General features: G+C 43.9%; 1 long non-coding RNA gene across 2 annotated transcripts in view; it reads left to right on the top strand.

Moving 5' to 3' along the window:
- Positions 1-9473, top strand: part of LOC121661629 — a 29625-nt gene extending 20152 nt beyond the window's left edge. The window contains exons 4-6 of one of the 2 annotated variants that reach the window (XR_006015054.1): positions 969-1028; positions 5873-6212; positions 6311-9473. This is a non-coding gene — a long non-coding RNA (uncharacterized LOC121661629). The remainder of the gene's footprint in view (positions 1-968; positions 1029-5872; positions 6213-6310) is intronic. The other variant, XR_006015055.1, reaches the window with a different exon arrangement.
- The last annotated feature ends 5186 nt before the right edge of the window (positions 9474-14659 follow it).

The raw sequence follows: 14659 nt of genomic DNA on the forward strand, positions 1-14659 counted from the left end.
AGATGTGCAACCAGCTTTAAAAGCTGTGATATTATGGAGGTGGACTCCGATGTTTGTATCTCTCTAGTCTGCTATCAGAAACCAAGATGCTGCCACAATGGAAATCAATTTTAGGTACCATTTTTTGGGCAAAACTTGTAGTTATTGCAGACAGAAATGTATCGTGACTGAACAGAACTGGGTCTGTAAGAAGTGCAGCATGTGGACTTTGTTCATCTAGAATCCAGTGTAGGTAGGGATTGAGTCTTCCCAGGTAAGTGGGGTATATTTCATTGCTCTACTACCTCATATAAAACCTAATTCATCACCATAAGACTTCTTTTATGAGGAGTAAAATCATCTATTCAGGAGAGTGCTCTTTGTTAATCAAAAGTCTCAGCAGTGGTGGATTCGGTGTTGAAATTTGCAGCTGAGGACCAGAGGCCTCAGAAAATACAAATGGCTTTTTCAGCATGCTTTCCCTGTCTACCCACTTCCAGTGCAAGTCACGTGCTATCATTGCCGCTGTTAATTCAGTTCGCCAAGAATACCAGGTCTCACTTTGGATCCTAGTGCCCCTTACCTTGGCAGTAAAGCTCAACTATTCACTGCAAATCAGGCCTGGAAAATGTAAACCCAGTAACAGGGTTACTGTCTGTTTTCCTGACTATTTTCCTGATGGGTTTTCTGTTTATGCTCTATTGGGCATCAGGTGTCAGAGCAAATAGGTGATGCCAGTAAAAGCCACTTCACAGTAGAGAGCTTATGGCTGCTTCCCAGCAACTGAATGCATCCCCTCTGTGGTCCCCTTATCCTTGTCTCCTCCAGCTCTGGCTCTCAGCACTGAAGACTGTTCAAAATGCAGGCTGTTTCTGGAGGCAACATGCAGAAAATAGAGTGCTGCCCTGGCAAGCAGAAGTGTCCAAACATGCAGCAGGGCCAGAAATGCCAGTGTGTTTACTGTGTGGATTAATGTATTTTCTTTACAGGTATTTTCCAGAGTTCCTGAAAAGCCCTTCTGCATGTGACCCTGTGAACAGACTCACCATGTAAGGCTTAACACTTCTCTCCCAGTTGAGTGGTGGTGGCTTGGCCCCCCTCTAGGGTCTCCTTGCCCACTGTTCTTGTAGAGACCTTTGCCTCTAGGGAGGAAAAATTTCTAAGAGTGATCCAGCTGGTGAAAGGGGAAACGGGGTTGCTTGGCCTTGTGCCAGTGCGGTAATGAGGGATCTCATTATGGGGTGGGAATACACAGATTCCCTTAACTCCTGGATGGTGTTGCACCCATGTAAATCTCCTTTTGTGTGGATCCAGGTCCCAGCAACACCATCTCTGGAAGATGGTACACATTGTGGAGGTAGAACATCCCATATTTCAGCAAGGTTGAATTGAATTGGGAAGAAAAGGAGTGAGACCATAGGGTCCTGGTGCTTGGGGCTGGCAGAGTGGGGGATATAGGAGGGGAAAATTGTGATCCTGGTGGAGGGATGGGGCAAGAGGAAGATGCTGGGGGTGCACCTGAGGACCTATGATCTAGGTACAAGGAGGATATAGAGTGATGCAAGGGCCTCCATGGGCACGCAGACCCCAGCCGACTGGCTGAAATGCCAGCAATTTTCCTTCTTGCCATCTCTGTCCTGTCCCTGTGCTCCTTTCACTTCCAGCAGGATGGGAGAGAGAGAGTGTTTCTGGTGTTTAACTGGTCACCACCAAAGTGTTAATTGCTATGAACAATACTGTGAGGATATTGAAGCTCCAGACTGCTGTCAGTCACTAATTCAAAAAATTATCCTGCTGTGTGTGAACCAGCCTGACATTGGAAAGGCTTTTGTCTGCTCAGGGCAGCAGAGCAGACAGGGCTGCAAGCAGGAAACTCATCTCCCTTCCTCCCCCTCAGGATATTTGTGACCAAGGTTTTATTGCTGTATGTGTGCAAAGTGGTCAAGGTTGGGAATGCAGGCTGTGCCCCTTTTTGCTGCTCATTTCCACCATTTTACCCAGGCATCAATTTTCCAGCCCTACAGAGCAATACATTTCCAGTCATACAGAGGTGTGAGGTGTACCCTAAGGGACAGAAGATGTAGACATAAGTTTCTGAAGTGCAGTAGCCTGTATCTATGCTTTTTTATAAGCCAGCTATTTTTCATTATCAATTTCCACTCAAAAAGCAGAAAACAGGCAGTCTGCATAAACATCACTCAATGCAGTAGCAATTCAATTAACTATAAACTCAGTAATGTAGAAATAGAGTAGCAAACAGAGTCATCTTTCTTCTATGACACCTTTGAGGGCCACACAAATTTCTAATGCAATTTTAAATCCTTCTCTGAAATCAACCCTTGAGAAGAAATGCTGCTCTTTTGTTACTTGTAAAAGAAAGAAAAAAACTCTTCACATCTTATTAGAAAAATAAATCTGTCTGAATAAGCTCTGTTCTCCATTCCTTGCCTCCAGTGACACAACCATAAGGTGAGCTCTGTATTTTGATCCCCAAATTTAGTAAACTACTACTAATAAATTGCTTCGTCACAAGCACAGTTTAGCTGGAAATACCATTTGCATTCTTATAATTGCCAGCATTAAATCTCCCAAAGAATTGTGAGAGGAAAGTTGCTACATTTTCTTCTGGTTAACTCCTCTGAGTGTTTTATACTGTGGAAAATACTGTAAATGCTTTCCAACTATTTCAATAATTGACATTTTCCACCTTAGGTTTTCAAAGCTCTTTTCAAAGAAGGGCAAACAATGAAGGGAAGTGAAAAATAGTTTTGGGAGAGAGAAAATTAAACCCCATGCATGCTCTTAAAAAGTATCAGAGGAAAAGAAAAGCAAGCAGCTTTTACAGAAAAGAAAGCTGAGAAGTGCAGAGCTTACAGAATCAAGTCTGAGAAGGTATTTTCAGTACTTTCAGTACTACAAGAAAGACAGGGACAGACTTCTTAGCAGGGCTTGTTGCAGTAGGTCAAGGGCTAGTGGTTTTAAACTGAAAAAAGGTTGATTTAAATTTAATAAAAGGAAGAAGTTTTTTATAATGAGGGTGATAAAACACCAGAACAAGTTGCCCAGAGGGGTGGTGGATGCCCCAACCCTGGAAACAATCAAGGTCAGTCTGGATGATCCATCCCAGGAAACATTCAAGGTCAGGCTGGATGGGGCTCTAAGCAACCTGATTGTCCTGAAAATTTCCCTGCTCATTATAGAGGTGTTAGAGTAAATGACCCTTAAACGTGCCTTCTAACCCAAACTATTCTATGATTCTATGCTAATTACCTTTTTTTAATCCAGCAAAAAATGAAAAGCATTTTGCAGATAGGTTCTGGGTTTGCCAGCCCTATGAGGGATGCCCATGATCCCATAGACATTAATAGAATCACAGAATCAAAGAAGAGTCAATATTGAAAGAGAGCTTTAAGGTCGTCAAGCCCAACTGTCCACCTGACACTACCACTGTAATCCTTAAACCACTAAACTGCCACCCGGAGCCACCAAACACTTCCAGGCATGGTAGCTCTGCCACCTCCCTGGGAAACCTATTCCAATGCCTGACCACCCTAAAAGTGAAAATATTTTTTTCTAATATCAAACCTGAATCTCCGCTGTATCAGGTTAGGGCCATTTCCTCTGGTCCTCTCACTGCAGGCACAGTAGAAGAAATCAATCCCCACCTCAGTACAGCCTCCTTCCAGGTGGTTGTAGAGAGCAACGAAATCCCACCTGAGCCTCCTCTTCTCTGAGACTAAGCAAACCCAGCTCCCTCAGGTGTTCCTCATAAGACATGTTTTCTAGTCCTTTCACAAGCCTTCTTGCTCTTTGCTGGACATGCTCCAGCACCTCAACGTCCTTTGTAAAGCGAGGGGCCCAGAACTGAATGCAGTGCTGCCTCATCAATGCTGACTACAGGGAAATGACCACTTTCCTGATCCTGCTGGCCTCACTATCCTTGAATCATGCCAGGATGCCACTGGCCTTCCTTGCCACCTGGGCACATGCTGACTCATATTCAGCCATCTGTCAACCAGCACCCCCAAGTCCCTTTCTGCAGAACAGCCCTCAAGCCATTCTTCCCCCAGCCTGTAGTGCTGCAGGGGGTTGTTGTGACCAAAGTGCGGACCTGGCACTTCACCTTATTGAACCTCCTGCAGTTGTGCTCAGCCCATTGAGTCTGTTCATTTCTCTGCAGAGCCTTCCTACCTTCAAGCAGGTCAACATTCCCACCCAGCTTAGTGTCCTCGGGCAATTTACTCAAGGTGCACTCAATCCTCATGTCCAGATCATCAGTGTAGATGTTAAATGGGACTGGACCCAAAAACAGGGTCCAGGGGAGCACCACTAGTGATTAGCTGTCAAGTGGATTTGACCCCATTGACCACAAATCTCTGGGCCTGGCCATCCAGCCAGGTTTTTACCCATTAGAGTCCACCTGCCCAAGACATGAGCAACCAGTTTTTCCAGGAGGATGCTGTGCGAGATGGTGTCAAACACTTTATTGAAGTCTGGAGAGACCATATCTGTAGTCCTTGCCTCATCCACTAGGCAGGTCACCTTGTACTAGAAGGGCTATGACAAGGTCACCTTATCACTCAGGGTTCTGAAGACACATGCTGTGAAAATGCATGTGCTGGGGGACAAGTGGCTCAGGACCAGGCAAAAGGGAGAGGTTTCCTGCTGCTTCACTCACAGCCCTGCAACACCCTGACGTGTGCTGGGATCAGTTCTTGGGCTTCCGTTTGCAAAATCCGAATGGTTTTTGTTGCATCCTGGTAGGGGTTGCGAGCCCCAGGCAGAAGGCCAGGGAAAAATAAGGTCAGAGGAAGGCTGAGTGAGGCCTCTGTTGTGTTAATTTTGGTGAGTTACAGCCACAACCATACGTTGGTGTGTCCAGATTCTGGTTCAGCTCTTTTGTGTCTCCACTGACAGCTCACCAAGGCAGAGCAGCCCAAAACTGCTTTGAACTCTGCATGGTGAGTTTATCTTAGGCTGCTCAGTGCTAGTGACGGTTTCTGTGAGTCCCTTACCATAAAGTGAAAGACATTTATGGTCAGTGAGAAACATCTGGCGTGTTGTGCTTGTGCAATGCACTTGCAGGGGGAACAGAGGAGTCAATCCTGATTCACGCCAGTATTAAGAGAAGGAGGTGTCAGGCCTGCAGAGACACCTAAAATGGTGTGTTCCCCTCCTGAGTGAGCTAATAAAGTAGGAAACCAAGCTGTGCCAGCTGCAAGGTGAAATATTACATGCTAGCCCGTGTTACAGCTCCCTGGCGGCCTTGGCTGTTTGCTCCAGTGTGCTGGAGCAGGGGAGCTGCTGCTGCCAGCCCAGATGAGCTGTAAATAGCAGCTGCTGAGGCCTCTGGTGCAGTGGTTCTGCATACAGCCCCTGCTGTGTTTGGTGAGCTCCCCTTCCACATGTCCTTCTCACGGGCTTTCTGCCATCCAGCCGTCACTTCTGTGGATTAGGATTATCTGTATATACTCTGAATCACTGCTTACAGGAGTTACCTGACAGGAGACCATCAGAGGCTCACTTTGTGGCAGTGCGTGAGAAAGCCTGTAAAGAACCTGCGAGTGCTGACTATAATTGTTTCCATCCAACTATTCTAGTCCAGCAAAGAAGACACTAATTTTTTTTGAAATTACACTTTAAAGATTCTGCTGCCTTAAAGTGAATTTCTTTGGTCTTTAGAAAATTAATGCTTTACAGCTTTCTTTTTAAGATTTGTTTTCCCCCAATGAGTGAATATATTTCATCATCTAAAAAAAGTCAATGTACAAGAATGAGTAAGAAAATTGAAACAAGTCCTGATTTTTATGTAATAAGTAAATAGGGTTAATTTGTGGAAAGTAATTGTTTTTCTTTTTTAGTCTGTCACTTCATTTGTTTCTTTTCAATGCAGGTGTGGAGAATGGAATTAGTGTTACTGTGAGTGATGTATTTTGCCAAACAACTCTGGCTAGCTATGGGAAGTTCTGAGTAAACTCCCTGTTGTTTCATGTTTCCAAGCCTGGACTTTCTGCAGGCCACAGAGTTGGGACACAAAATCAGGCTGGTGCCTGCTAAGGATCCAAGAAATGACAAACAACAGATAAATTGAATTCAAAGGACATCTGCACAGCCATTTTTTCCATCATCACCTCTGGTCTTCTACAAGAGTGGTTCATGCAAATTAAGACATACAAACAAGAAGTGCTCAGAAAGTGAGTGATCAAGAGGTTAGCAGCACCTGTAGGAAACTGGTACAAATGTTAGATTTCATTTGTTTCTCTCTTTATTTTTCTAGTTTTTGAAGAGTTTTTGAAAACATTCTGTTACGTCTTTGGTGTTTCTTCTGTAGGAAATCGTGACAGTGCAAGTGAACCTCCATGGAGTCAGTTGGCGTGAAGAAGACCGAACTTAGGAACTAGATTTTAGTGCTTGGACTGGTATTCCAGAAGACGTTTGCACTATCCTCACTTCTGCCTCAACTGTTTTCTAGAGTGGAAATTAACTCATTGGACTAAGAGCTGTCTCAGGCACTCATCAGTGGGAGAGTATAAGTGGTGTATGCATGTTCTGTGCCATTAACAGTTGATGGAGTGTAATTTACTGCTGTCAGTGTGGCTATTGTTCCTAATCTACAAAACTTCAAAAAGTTTTGGAACAGTTTTATGCACAAGAATTTCAAAAAGAGAGACTAACCTTATCCTGCAGCACCCCAGCACTCGGTCTTGGTGTTTTCCTTTCTCAACATTTCACATGTTCTGTGACTTGGCCTCATCTTAAGACCCTGCAGATGAAGTCTTTGCAATTTGCAATTAATCATTTTGCTGTTGCTTGCAAGGGAATAGGATTTTATCTCTAGGATAAAGGGAGGACCTTTCCTCTCCTTGCTCCAAGGGACAGACATAAACACATAAGCAAGGGCATGATGGAGAAGGGAGACGGGGTGTTTCCTCTCTGATGCCCTCTGTTTCTCCTTCCTTCAGTACTGTGGGGAGAAGCTGTAAGGAGGCTGCAGGCATGATCCTGGCTGCTTGGGTGGGGCAGGATCAAATAGGGAAGACCAACAGCTTTTTCCTCAGTCCATCAACAATAAATCTTACAGGCCTGGTCATGTGCTGATATTGCTGTGGCCATAAACACCAATGTTGAGTTGTTACTTGGGGCTGGGAGGAATTTCATCCCGCATTTGAAAGGGTTAATATTTGTGGTGAATCTTTCTGAAAAAGGGTATCCATGGTGGGGTTTTTTGTAGTCACACAACTTCTTTGTCACATGGTTTTATACAGTGAGGCTGAGAATTGGAGTAGTGGTACAAGGAATTTGAAACAAAGCCCTGAATTTTAATTATTCCAGGCAGGCAGAGGAGTTCTCTCTCTCTGTGAATGATATTTAGGGATTTCTGCAGCTGAATGCCATTATCAAAGACAACATTTCGAATGAATAGCCCTACACATACTCTCCATGGCTGCCATATGAGTAACTACGAACACTTCTCGATCTTCCTCTTCCCACACCCCTCTCCCACCTCAGCTAAAGCACAAACACTCATTTCAGGACTAAATATATACTCTTAAATAACTTCTGACATTTCTTTGTTGCTGCCTAATGAAGGCTGGGTTGATGAGCTAGAGAGAAGTTTTATATAAGCCCTTGTTGAGATGTTGTCATAGGATCGGAAGTGGGCAGCACTGACAATTGTTAGCATTTGTCTCTGGAGTTTATTTAACTGCAGGTCTGTAAGTCTGCATGTCTGCTCGGCATACAGGGCTTTGTTGTATTGGTTTTGAGCCTCAGTGATGTGTCATGGTCCTGAGGACTGCAGGGTTCAAAAAGCAAGCCACACTGCTGTCCCCGCTGTGCTAACAAGGGGTTTCTGTGTGCCCTTGTTTGGAAGGAGATGTCCCACCAGGGATGTGCCAGCTGCTCCTCTTGGCCTTTCCAACCCTTTCAAAACACTTTTACACCCTGCTTCTTCCATTAATTGGATTATTTGTTTTTTAAGCTTGTTGCTGAGGAAGTCAAATTGACCACGCCTGGTTAACAAAGCCTGAAATAATTGTAAGTAAAAGCAGTGCTGAAGGGGGAGGCCAGCCACACAGACCAGGCCAGTTTCCTGGCCCTGCTGAGAGTACTTAATCCTTGCTGGGTTTATCCAGGTGTCATGGAAGGACACCTGGATGGCAGCCAGAGACGGGAAGCATGTCCGCTTGCAACCTGGTCTGGCCGTTCATCCTCTGTTTGTAACCTGGGCTAATATAAGGATTTACAGATAACAGGAATGAGCTGGTTTTCTTTTGGGATGTCTGGAAAAGCTGTCTTTTCTGTGTTGACCTTAACCTAACAAATGAAAATGTTCAGTTCAAAACGAGGGCTTCCTACTGTTACCTGTAGGTAAGGGTGGCGGGATATTCTGCCCTTTGAAGTTTAGGTAGCTCAGTGAGATACCGTAAGTCTGTGAGACCAATACATGAGGTAAACCTACTGTTGTGATTAAGCAGAGAAAATAATTTAAACATCTTTAATGACTGCAACTGCCCAGACAATAGCTAGTTTTTACTTTGCTTACTATATTAAAAAAATAAGATAAGCCTATTTTTTTTTTTAATGGCAGAAGTTCTTTGGGTACATTCTGCTACTCAGAAAGCAATCAAATTCTTCAGGATTAGAGGCAGCTGAGGCATGTCCTCTTCATCAAAACCTTTGGGATCTACAGCTGAGAGACCATATGTTTAGCATCCTTAGACCTGACTATGCCCACTGAACTACAACTGAACTTGCTGGGTGAAGTACTATTCCAGATTTGGCAGAGGGAAGCATTAGGGAAAAGTCTTTTGGTTATTCAGCTGAATCACTGAGTGGGTCTTATTTGGAAACTATAATTTTATAAGGCCAGAAATAGCATTCCAGGTATAGATTGTGGTAATATAACTAATGTTGTTAGCTTCATTTCTATTACACATGCTTGTAAAGGGGAGAAGGCCCCAAAATCCATGTTGTCTTTGCAGGAGAAGTTCAGAGAGATTACCCTTGGTAGTGTTTTTTTGATGCATATGCTAGACCTATTCTTTTCTGCTAGCATGAGAAATGTTTACAGGGCTCTTTGTGCGAGAACCAGGTAAGAGTTAACCTTGTGGGAACTCCCCATGTTTCGCTATTCCATGGTGATGCTCCATTTTCATAGGAGGTTGGGTGAGAAAAAGCATTTGGCAACAATTGCCCTCTTCATGGTAAGAATTCTAATTGGAAAGTGTTTTGGTGGTGTATTCACCCCTGCTAAGTTTCTGATTGTTGGCTGTGCTCTTCCTCTTCTGTTGCCAAAGCACCTGCTGAAAATGCATATTGGGTTATTATGGGATGTGCCAATAAAACAAGCTGAAAACATGAAGCTTGAAACATGGGATTTCTGTTAGACTGGAAATGGGGAACAGCAGCGCTGCTTCTCCTCAGATCACGGTGAATCAACAGAGACATGGGTGGGCACCACCAACCATTACAGAGAGACAGTGAGTGGGGCATAAGCAAACAGGACATCTAAATTAACCTGAGAAAGACTCAAGTGTGCTAAACACTGCTGCAGCCCAGGAGTTGGTAGAGACTCCCTCTTATCTGTTCTAATGTCTGGTGTCAAGCTTTTTGGCTCCTTTATCAGCATACATACCTGTCTAATTATCCTAGTGCTAGCCAGGTCTTTTCTCACAGCCCCCTAAGAGTCACATTTTCCCACACTTCCCAAGTCCACGTTCTTCACCTCTTGTAAAAGCTCTGATTTCCTTCAGAAGTCAAACTACTAAAGAGCTTCTTGTGAAGAATGTATAGCATCTTTCAAAGAATAAGGTGTATCAGTTTTCCAAAGTGAATGTTTTCCCTTGCCATGACTCCAAGGATGTGGAATGGTCTGGTAACAGCTCCTCCAAACTGTGGGGAGATACGGGTCTCGTCTCTGGAGCTAAGAAGTTAAACTTCCAAATTCTTGAACTGGTCATTTGCCTGGGATGATTTTTTCTGATAGGACACACAACAATGTGTGTCAGCTGGTGTACTCAACTGCCTTTCAGCAAAGGAAGCTGAGGGCTGGATTGTCAGGTAAAATGGTATCAGTCAAGGATAAGCTAAAGCCCCTTTTCTATTCCCTTTAAATCCCTGTATAGGCTACATGTTATCTCATGATTGGTAGCTCATTCTCAGAGATGTTGGTGTTGTTCATTTCACACACCAGTTTACCAGTGGTGCAAAGCGTGCCCCAAGTTCTCCCAATTCACTGTACAAACATTAATGTGATATGAATCTGTTAGAAATTTGTCTTTGGCACATGACAAGGCTTTGCCAGGTCACATCACAAAGAGATGTTCATGCTCTCATTTGTACTGCCAGATATTATTCTTGACTTCACACTTTGTTTTGCAAATACTGTGGCAGATGTGACATATAAAGGTGTGTTGTGTTTGGGCAGCTTGCAGGGACCTTGTGCTGGACCCAGCAGATCTGCCTCTGGCCACACATGCACCCTCCAGGACCATCCCAGCTTTGCTCTAGCAGTGGTTCTTTCCAGCAGCCAGGCTGGCTGGTGTACAGTGTGAAAGGCTGCTGAAGGCTGTCAAATATCAGTGAGGGAGGGCATTTATTGCAGTGATTTTTGCAAGTCCTTCCACTCTCCTTTTACTAGGTTACATCCTATTACATAATTAAATGCTGTATATTTGTTATCCCAGAGGCCTTTTCTCATTCACTGAGCATCAAAGAAGATGATTATTGGCACAGACAGCCCATAGTTCTGTTTTTATTTTTATTATTCAGCGTGGCCCTGTTTTTTCTATCAGCAATGGGCTTATTACATTTCATTTAGTAATTTTCTTACTGTTCTGTGTTCCTACCGTAGTACTATTTTGACATTCTTTAAATCTTATATTTATTCTTGTGCTTCTCCTGCACATCAAGATGTTTTCAGTCTTGTTTCCCTTTTATGATAATACAAAAATAATCCAACCCAGAAAAGAAAGTACTTTAAGAAGTATGTGTTAAATACACATGTGGGTACCCAAAGCTATAGAGGAAAGCACAGGTCCAGATGACACTCCTGCAGTCAATGCAATTCACTTACCTCTTTTAATCTCAGTGTGGGTATATGAAGCTCTTTAAGAGTCTGTTAGGCACAAAGATTCTTGCAGAATCTCTGGATACGAATATCCAGTAGTACCTTTACTCCATTCTTCTGGACAAGACCATGTTTTCAGTTCTAGCTTGCTTCATCTGGAATCACCTAATTGCCATCTCCCAAGAAGCAGGGATATATGCTGATCATGAGGACCTTGGAGGTATTTTTTCCCAATTGCACAAGATTGTAGCTTTTCATATTCCTTCATCACCAGTGCAGGAAGGGATTAGGTAGTTTTTGCTGCAGGTGGGAATTAGGCGCTTCAGACCAAAACTAAACACAGAGCCATTTTACCCTGCAGGAGCCTTCACTTTGGTCTGCAGAGTTCCTGAAGTGCTTGCAAAAATCCTTCGCATTTGTTGATTTACTGAGAAGGTTCAGACTCCACACTTTCAGCAATTTGAGAGGTAGGCAGAGGCACACACAGCATTGCAAGAAAACCTGGTTTGCCAGGCTGGTTTGAAAACAGAGCCAAGGTAGTGTTACCAATCCTTTTCGTTATTGCCCAAGGTGAAACTATTCACCAGGGTAGCAGCAGAACAATGTTCTTGTTGAACCCTGTCCTCAGGAAGGGGTTTTGCCTCCATCTGTCTCTCCTGAGGAAAGAACTAAACCATAGGCCATGTTTGGGTGGGCACACTCTAGATCTCTCTTATTGTGTTAGTCTGTGCAGCCAAGAATAAAGAACTTATGGGGTGAAGAGAGAGCCTGCAAGGGGGTGCAAGCCTGAGTGGTTCACACTGTAATAAAATCACTGTCTTAAGGGGGGGATGAAGGGTTTCTTGTTTTCTGGCCTCTGCTACAAGAAATACTTTTACATGAGTCATCAGATAAAAATGCATAACAGCACTGAGAACAGGGACTGGACTGGACTGGAGTAGGCTATCCCACTCCCTCCAACTACACACTCAAGTTATTCATGTTTGCATTCGAAATGTCGAAGTTATTAAGAAATGCTGTTGTGTATCTCAATGTGCCAACATCCTGAAGGGTTTTCAGCTTGGCAAAAATGCTAGCAGGGGAAAGGTGGGCCCAAATGGTTTTCTTGGCATAAATAAACAAAGGATTATGATAACTTTTTCCAGATAGGGAAATAATAACTCTCCCCAATCCAGAAGAGGCTATTTTTAAATGTGGAAATTGAATAGAATTAATCCTGAATTAACTTAATTGTTTGAACCCTGTAGTCCCAGAGAAAGGGTTGTGTCAGTGGCAGGGATGTTGGTAATCCACTTGTAAGGCCAGGTTGTACATGTGAGTATTAATAACTGCACTTCATGATTAATAACTGCAGTGATTTTGGTATAATACTGATATGTTGGTAATAATGAATAATATTGATAATAAGAAGTAATCAAGTAAGATCCAATGAGATTTTGATACACGTGAATTATGTGGCCATTAAGAACTCACCTGCTGAGTGTACTAATCAATAGCTAATCAAAACAGTTGGGAAATGGTTGGAAATTAATATGTAGAGTAGCTAAAGGCATAATTTAAAGAGTGCCTTAAGGGCTTCAAGCATTTTTCAAGGTGACTTCATTATGCTCAAGCACATTGTTTTTGCTAGGTTGCTTTAGCAATGTCAAAAACTCTGTGATTACAGAATTGGATAATGAACAGCTAGCAAGGAGTTTTTGGGTGGGTTCCTTGCATCTAGGGTAAGATGTCTGTCTCAGATCCTGCTGGAACAAGCCAGAAAACGCTGACAGCATCCTTCAAAAATGGTAGAATTAGTTGGCCTACTACCTTCTGCCAGATGGTGCTATAATTTTGGTATGCCATACATGAAAACAACCCCAACAATCACAAAATCTCACAGTAGAATCCAGGGCTGATCAAGAGAGACAGAAGGAGCCTACAGGCCAGAATTTCTATGCCAAAGGGAGAGAGATCTAAATATTGTTCTCCTACCTCATGACAAGAAACCATTTGGATACTAGCAATAGACATGAGATCTCATTTGTGCAGGCTGGCACTAAGCCATTCAATACAAAACACAATGAAATAGGCCCATGGCTGAGGCAGTGGAAGAACTAGGTGCTGTTATGCAGCCCATGTGGGTTGTCTCCTCTGTGCCTTCACAAAATCGGAAGAGGCATCACTAGGACGGATATCCTATGTCATAGAGATATGACATCTAGCCCTGCCTTTGGTTCACCCATCAGCTTTTGGCGTTAGAAAAAAGCAAAAATATAGTGTTGCTAAAGAGAAAGCACTGGGAGAAGGTAGTTCTTTGCTTCGTCACGCTGAGCAGGACCTCCCTTGTCAGACCATCTCAGGTGGAGAGCGTTCAGACCTGCAATTTTCCAGAGAAGCCTCCTTGTCACCAGATTATCAGTCAGGACAACAGCCTTCTCACATCTCTGCTGCTAAAAGTCACCAGGTGAAAATCCAAGGCTGTGAGGAGCAGCAAGGTTATGGGCAGAAGTGATTTGACTCTGGGACTCTCTATGTTGTTTGTACTTCATTCTTGCTAAGTAAAAATCATGAAACCCCACACCCCTCTTCAGCATCCTTCCTGCCTGTCTCAAGCCACCAAGATCTTTGCTCCTTTCTGACTGGCAGTGCTGGCTCAGCAGGCTGAGGAGCCCATCTGTGGGTGCAGCAGCAGGGGCCAGCCTTGTCTGGGCACATGAGGGACCACAAACAAGGGGAGGAAATCCAAGGTACAGGAAAAGTGTTTTACAAATGGATTTGTGATGATTCCCACACTTAAAATGCTGATGTGCTTTCCCTTACATGCACTCCAATAATGGATTCTGGACCTCTTTTATGCCTTTAGCCACTTGCTGGTGTTGTGGGTGCAGCTACAGGGCACTGATGCTTTAGGGCTGGAAGCTTTTTTACCCGAGTAACTTTAGTGACAAAAGTGCTCCTGCTGTTACTGATCCTGGAACACAGGTTGGGGTCTGCAAAGACATCTCGTGGCACCTGTAAAACCATCTGCTCTGCTCTACAGCTGTGCAGTCCTGTGATATTACCATGTATCCACAAAGGACTGGAGCTGTTGGCCTTGCAGGAGAGAGGTCTTGAGCAGTCCAGTAAAGGCTTTTTCTGTGTTGTCTGCTTCTAGTTGTCTTTCAGCAGGTATGCATCCTTTGACTCCTGGCCTCTTGCTCCCCCGCTGATCTGGTTTCCCCCCTCTTATGTTTTTCCTCTAATTTTGCTCCTATTTTGCTCCTTTTTGCATACACCCTCCTCTTCCCCCAGTCTAACCTCACTGTATGTGCTCAAGGGTGTATGAACTACTAGAGATTTCAGCTGGAGTTTGGGACACTCCTGGAAATGGCCTTGTGCTCTGCCTGCCTGCTTGTCTTTTTCACATCTTTCAGAGTCTGAATCCTGCAGATCAGCAGCATTTTTGTAACGCAGCAGGGCAAGAATTTTCTCTAGGTATCTGTAAATTAGCAGAAATACAGATTGCAAGCCAGGCTGGCACCTACAGCCACAGAGTGGCTCTGGGTAGGTGTCCGGCACACACGTGGCTGCGGGTGTCTCTGGGAATGCAGTGGGGCTGCACAGCACCTCTGTCTCTCTGTGGAGCAA

Source organism: Corvus kubaryi, unplaced genomic scaffold, assembly GCF_017639235.1.
Source record: "Corvus kubaryi isolate FWS band 111438036 unplaced genomic scaffold, C.kubaryi_AGA036_p1.0 37184, whole genome shotgun sequence".
NCBI classification, from domain to species: domain Eukaryota; kingdom Metazoa; phylum Chordata; class Aves; order Passeriformes; family Corvidae; genus Corvus; species Corvus kubaryi.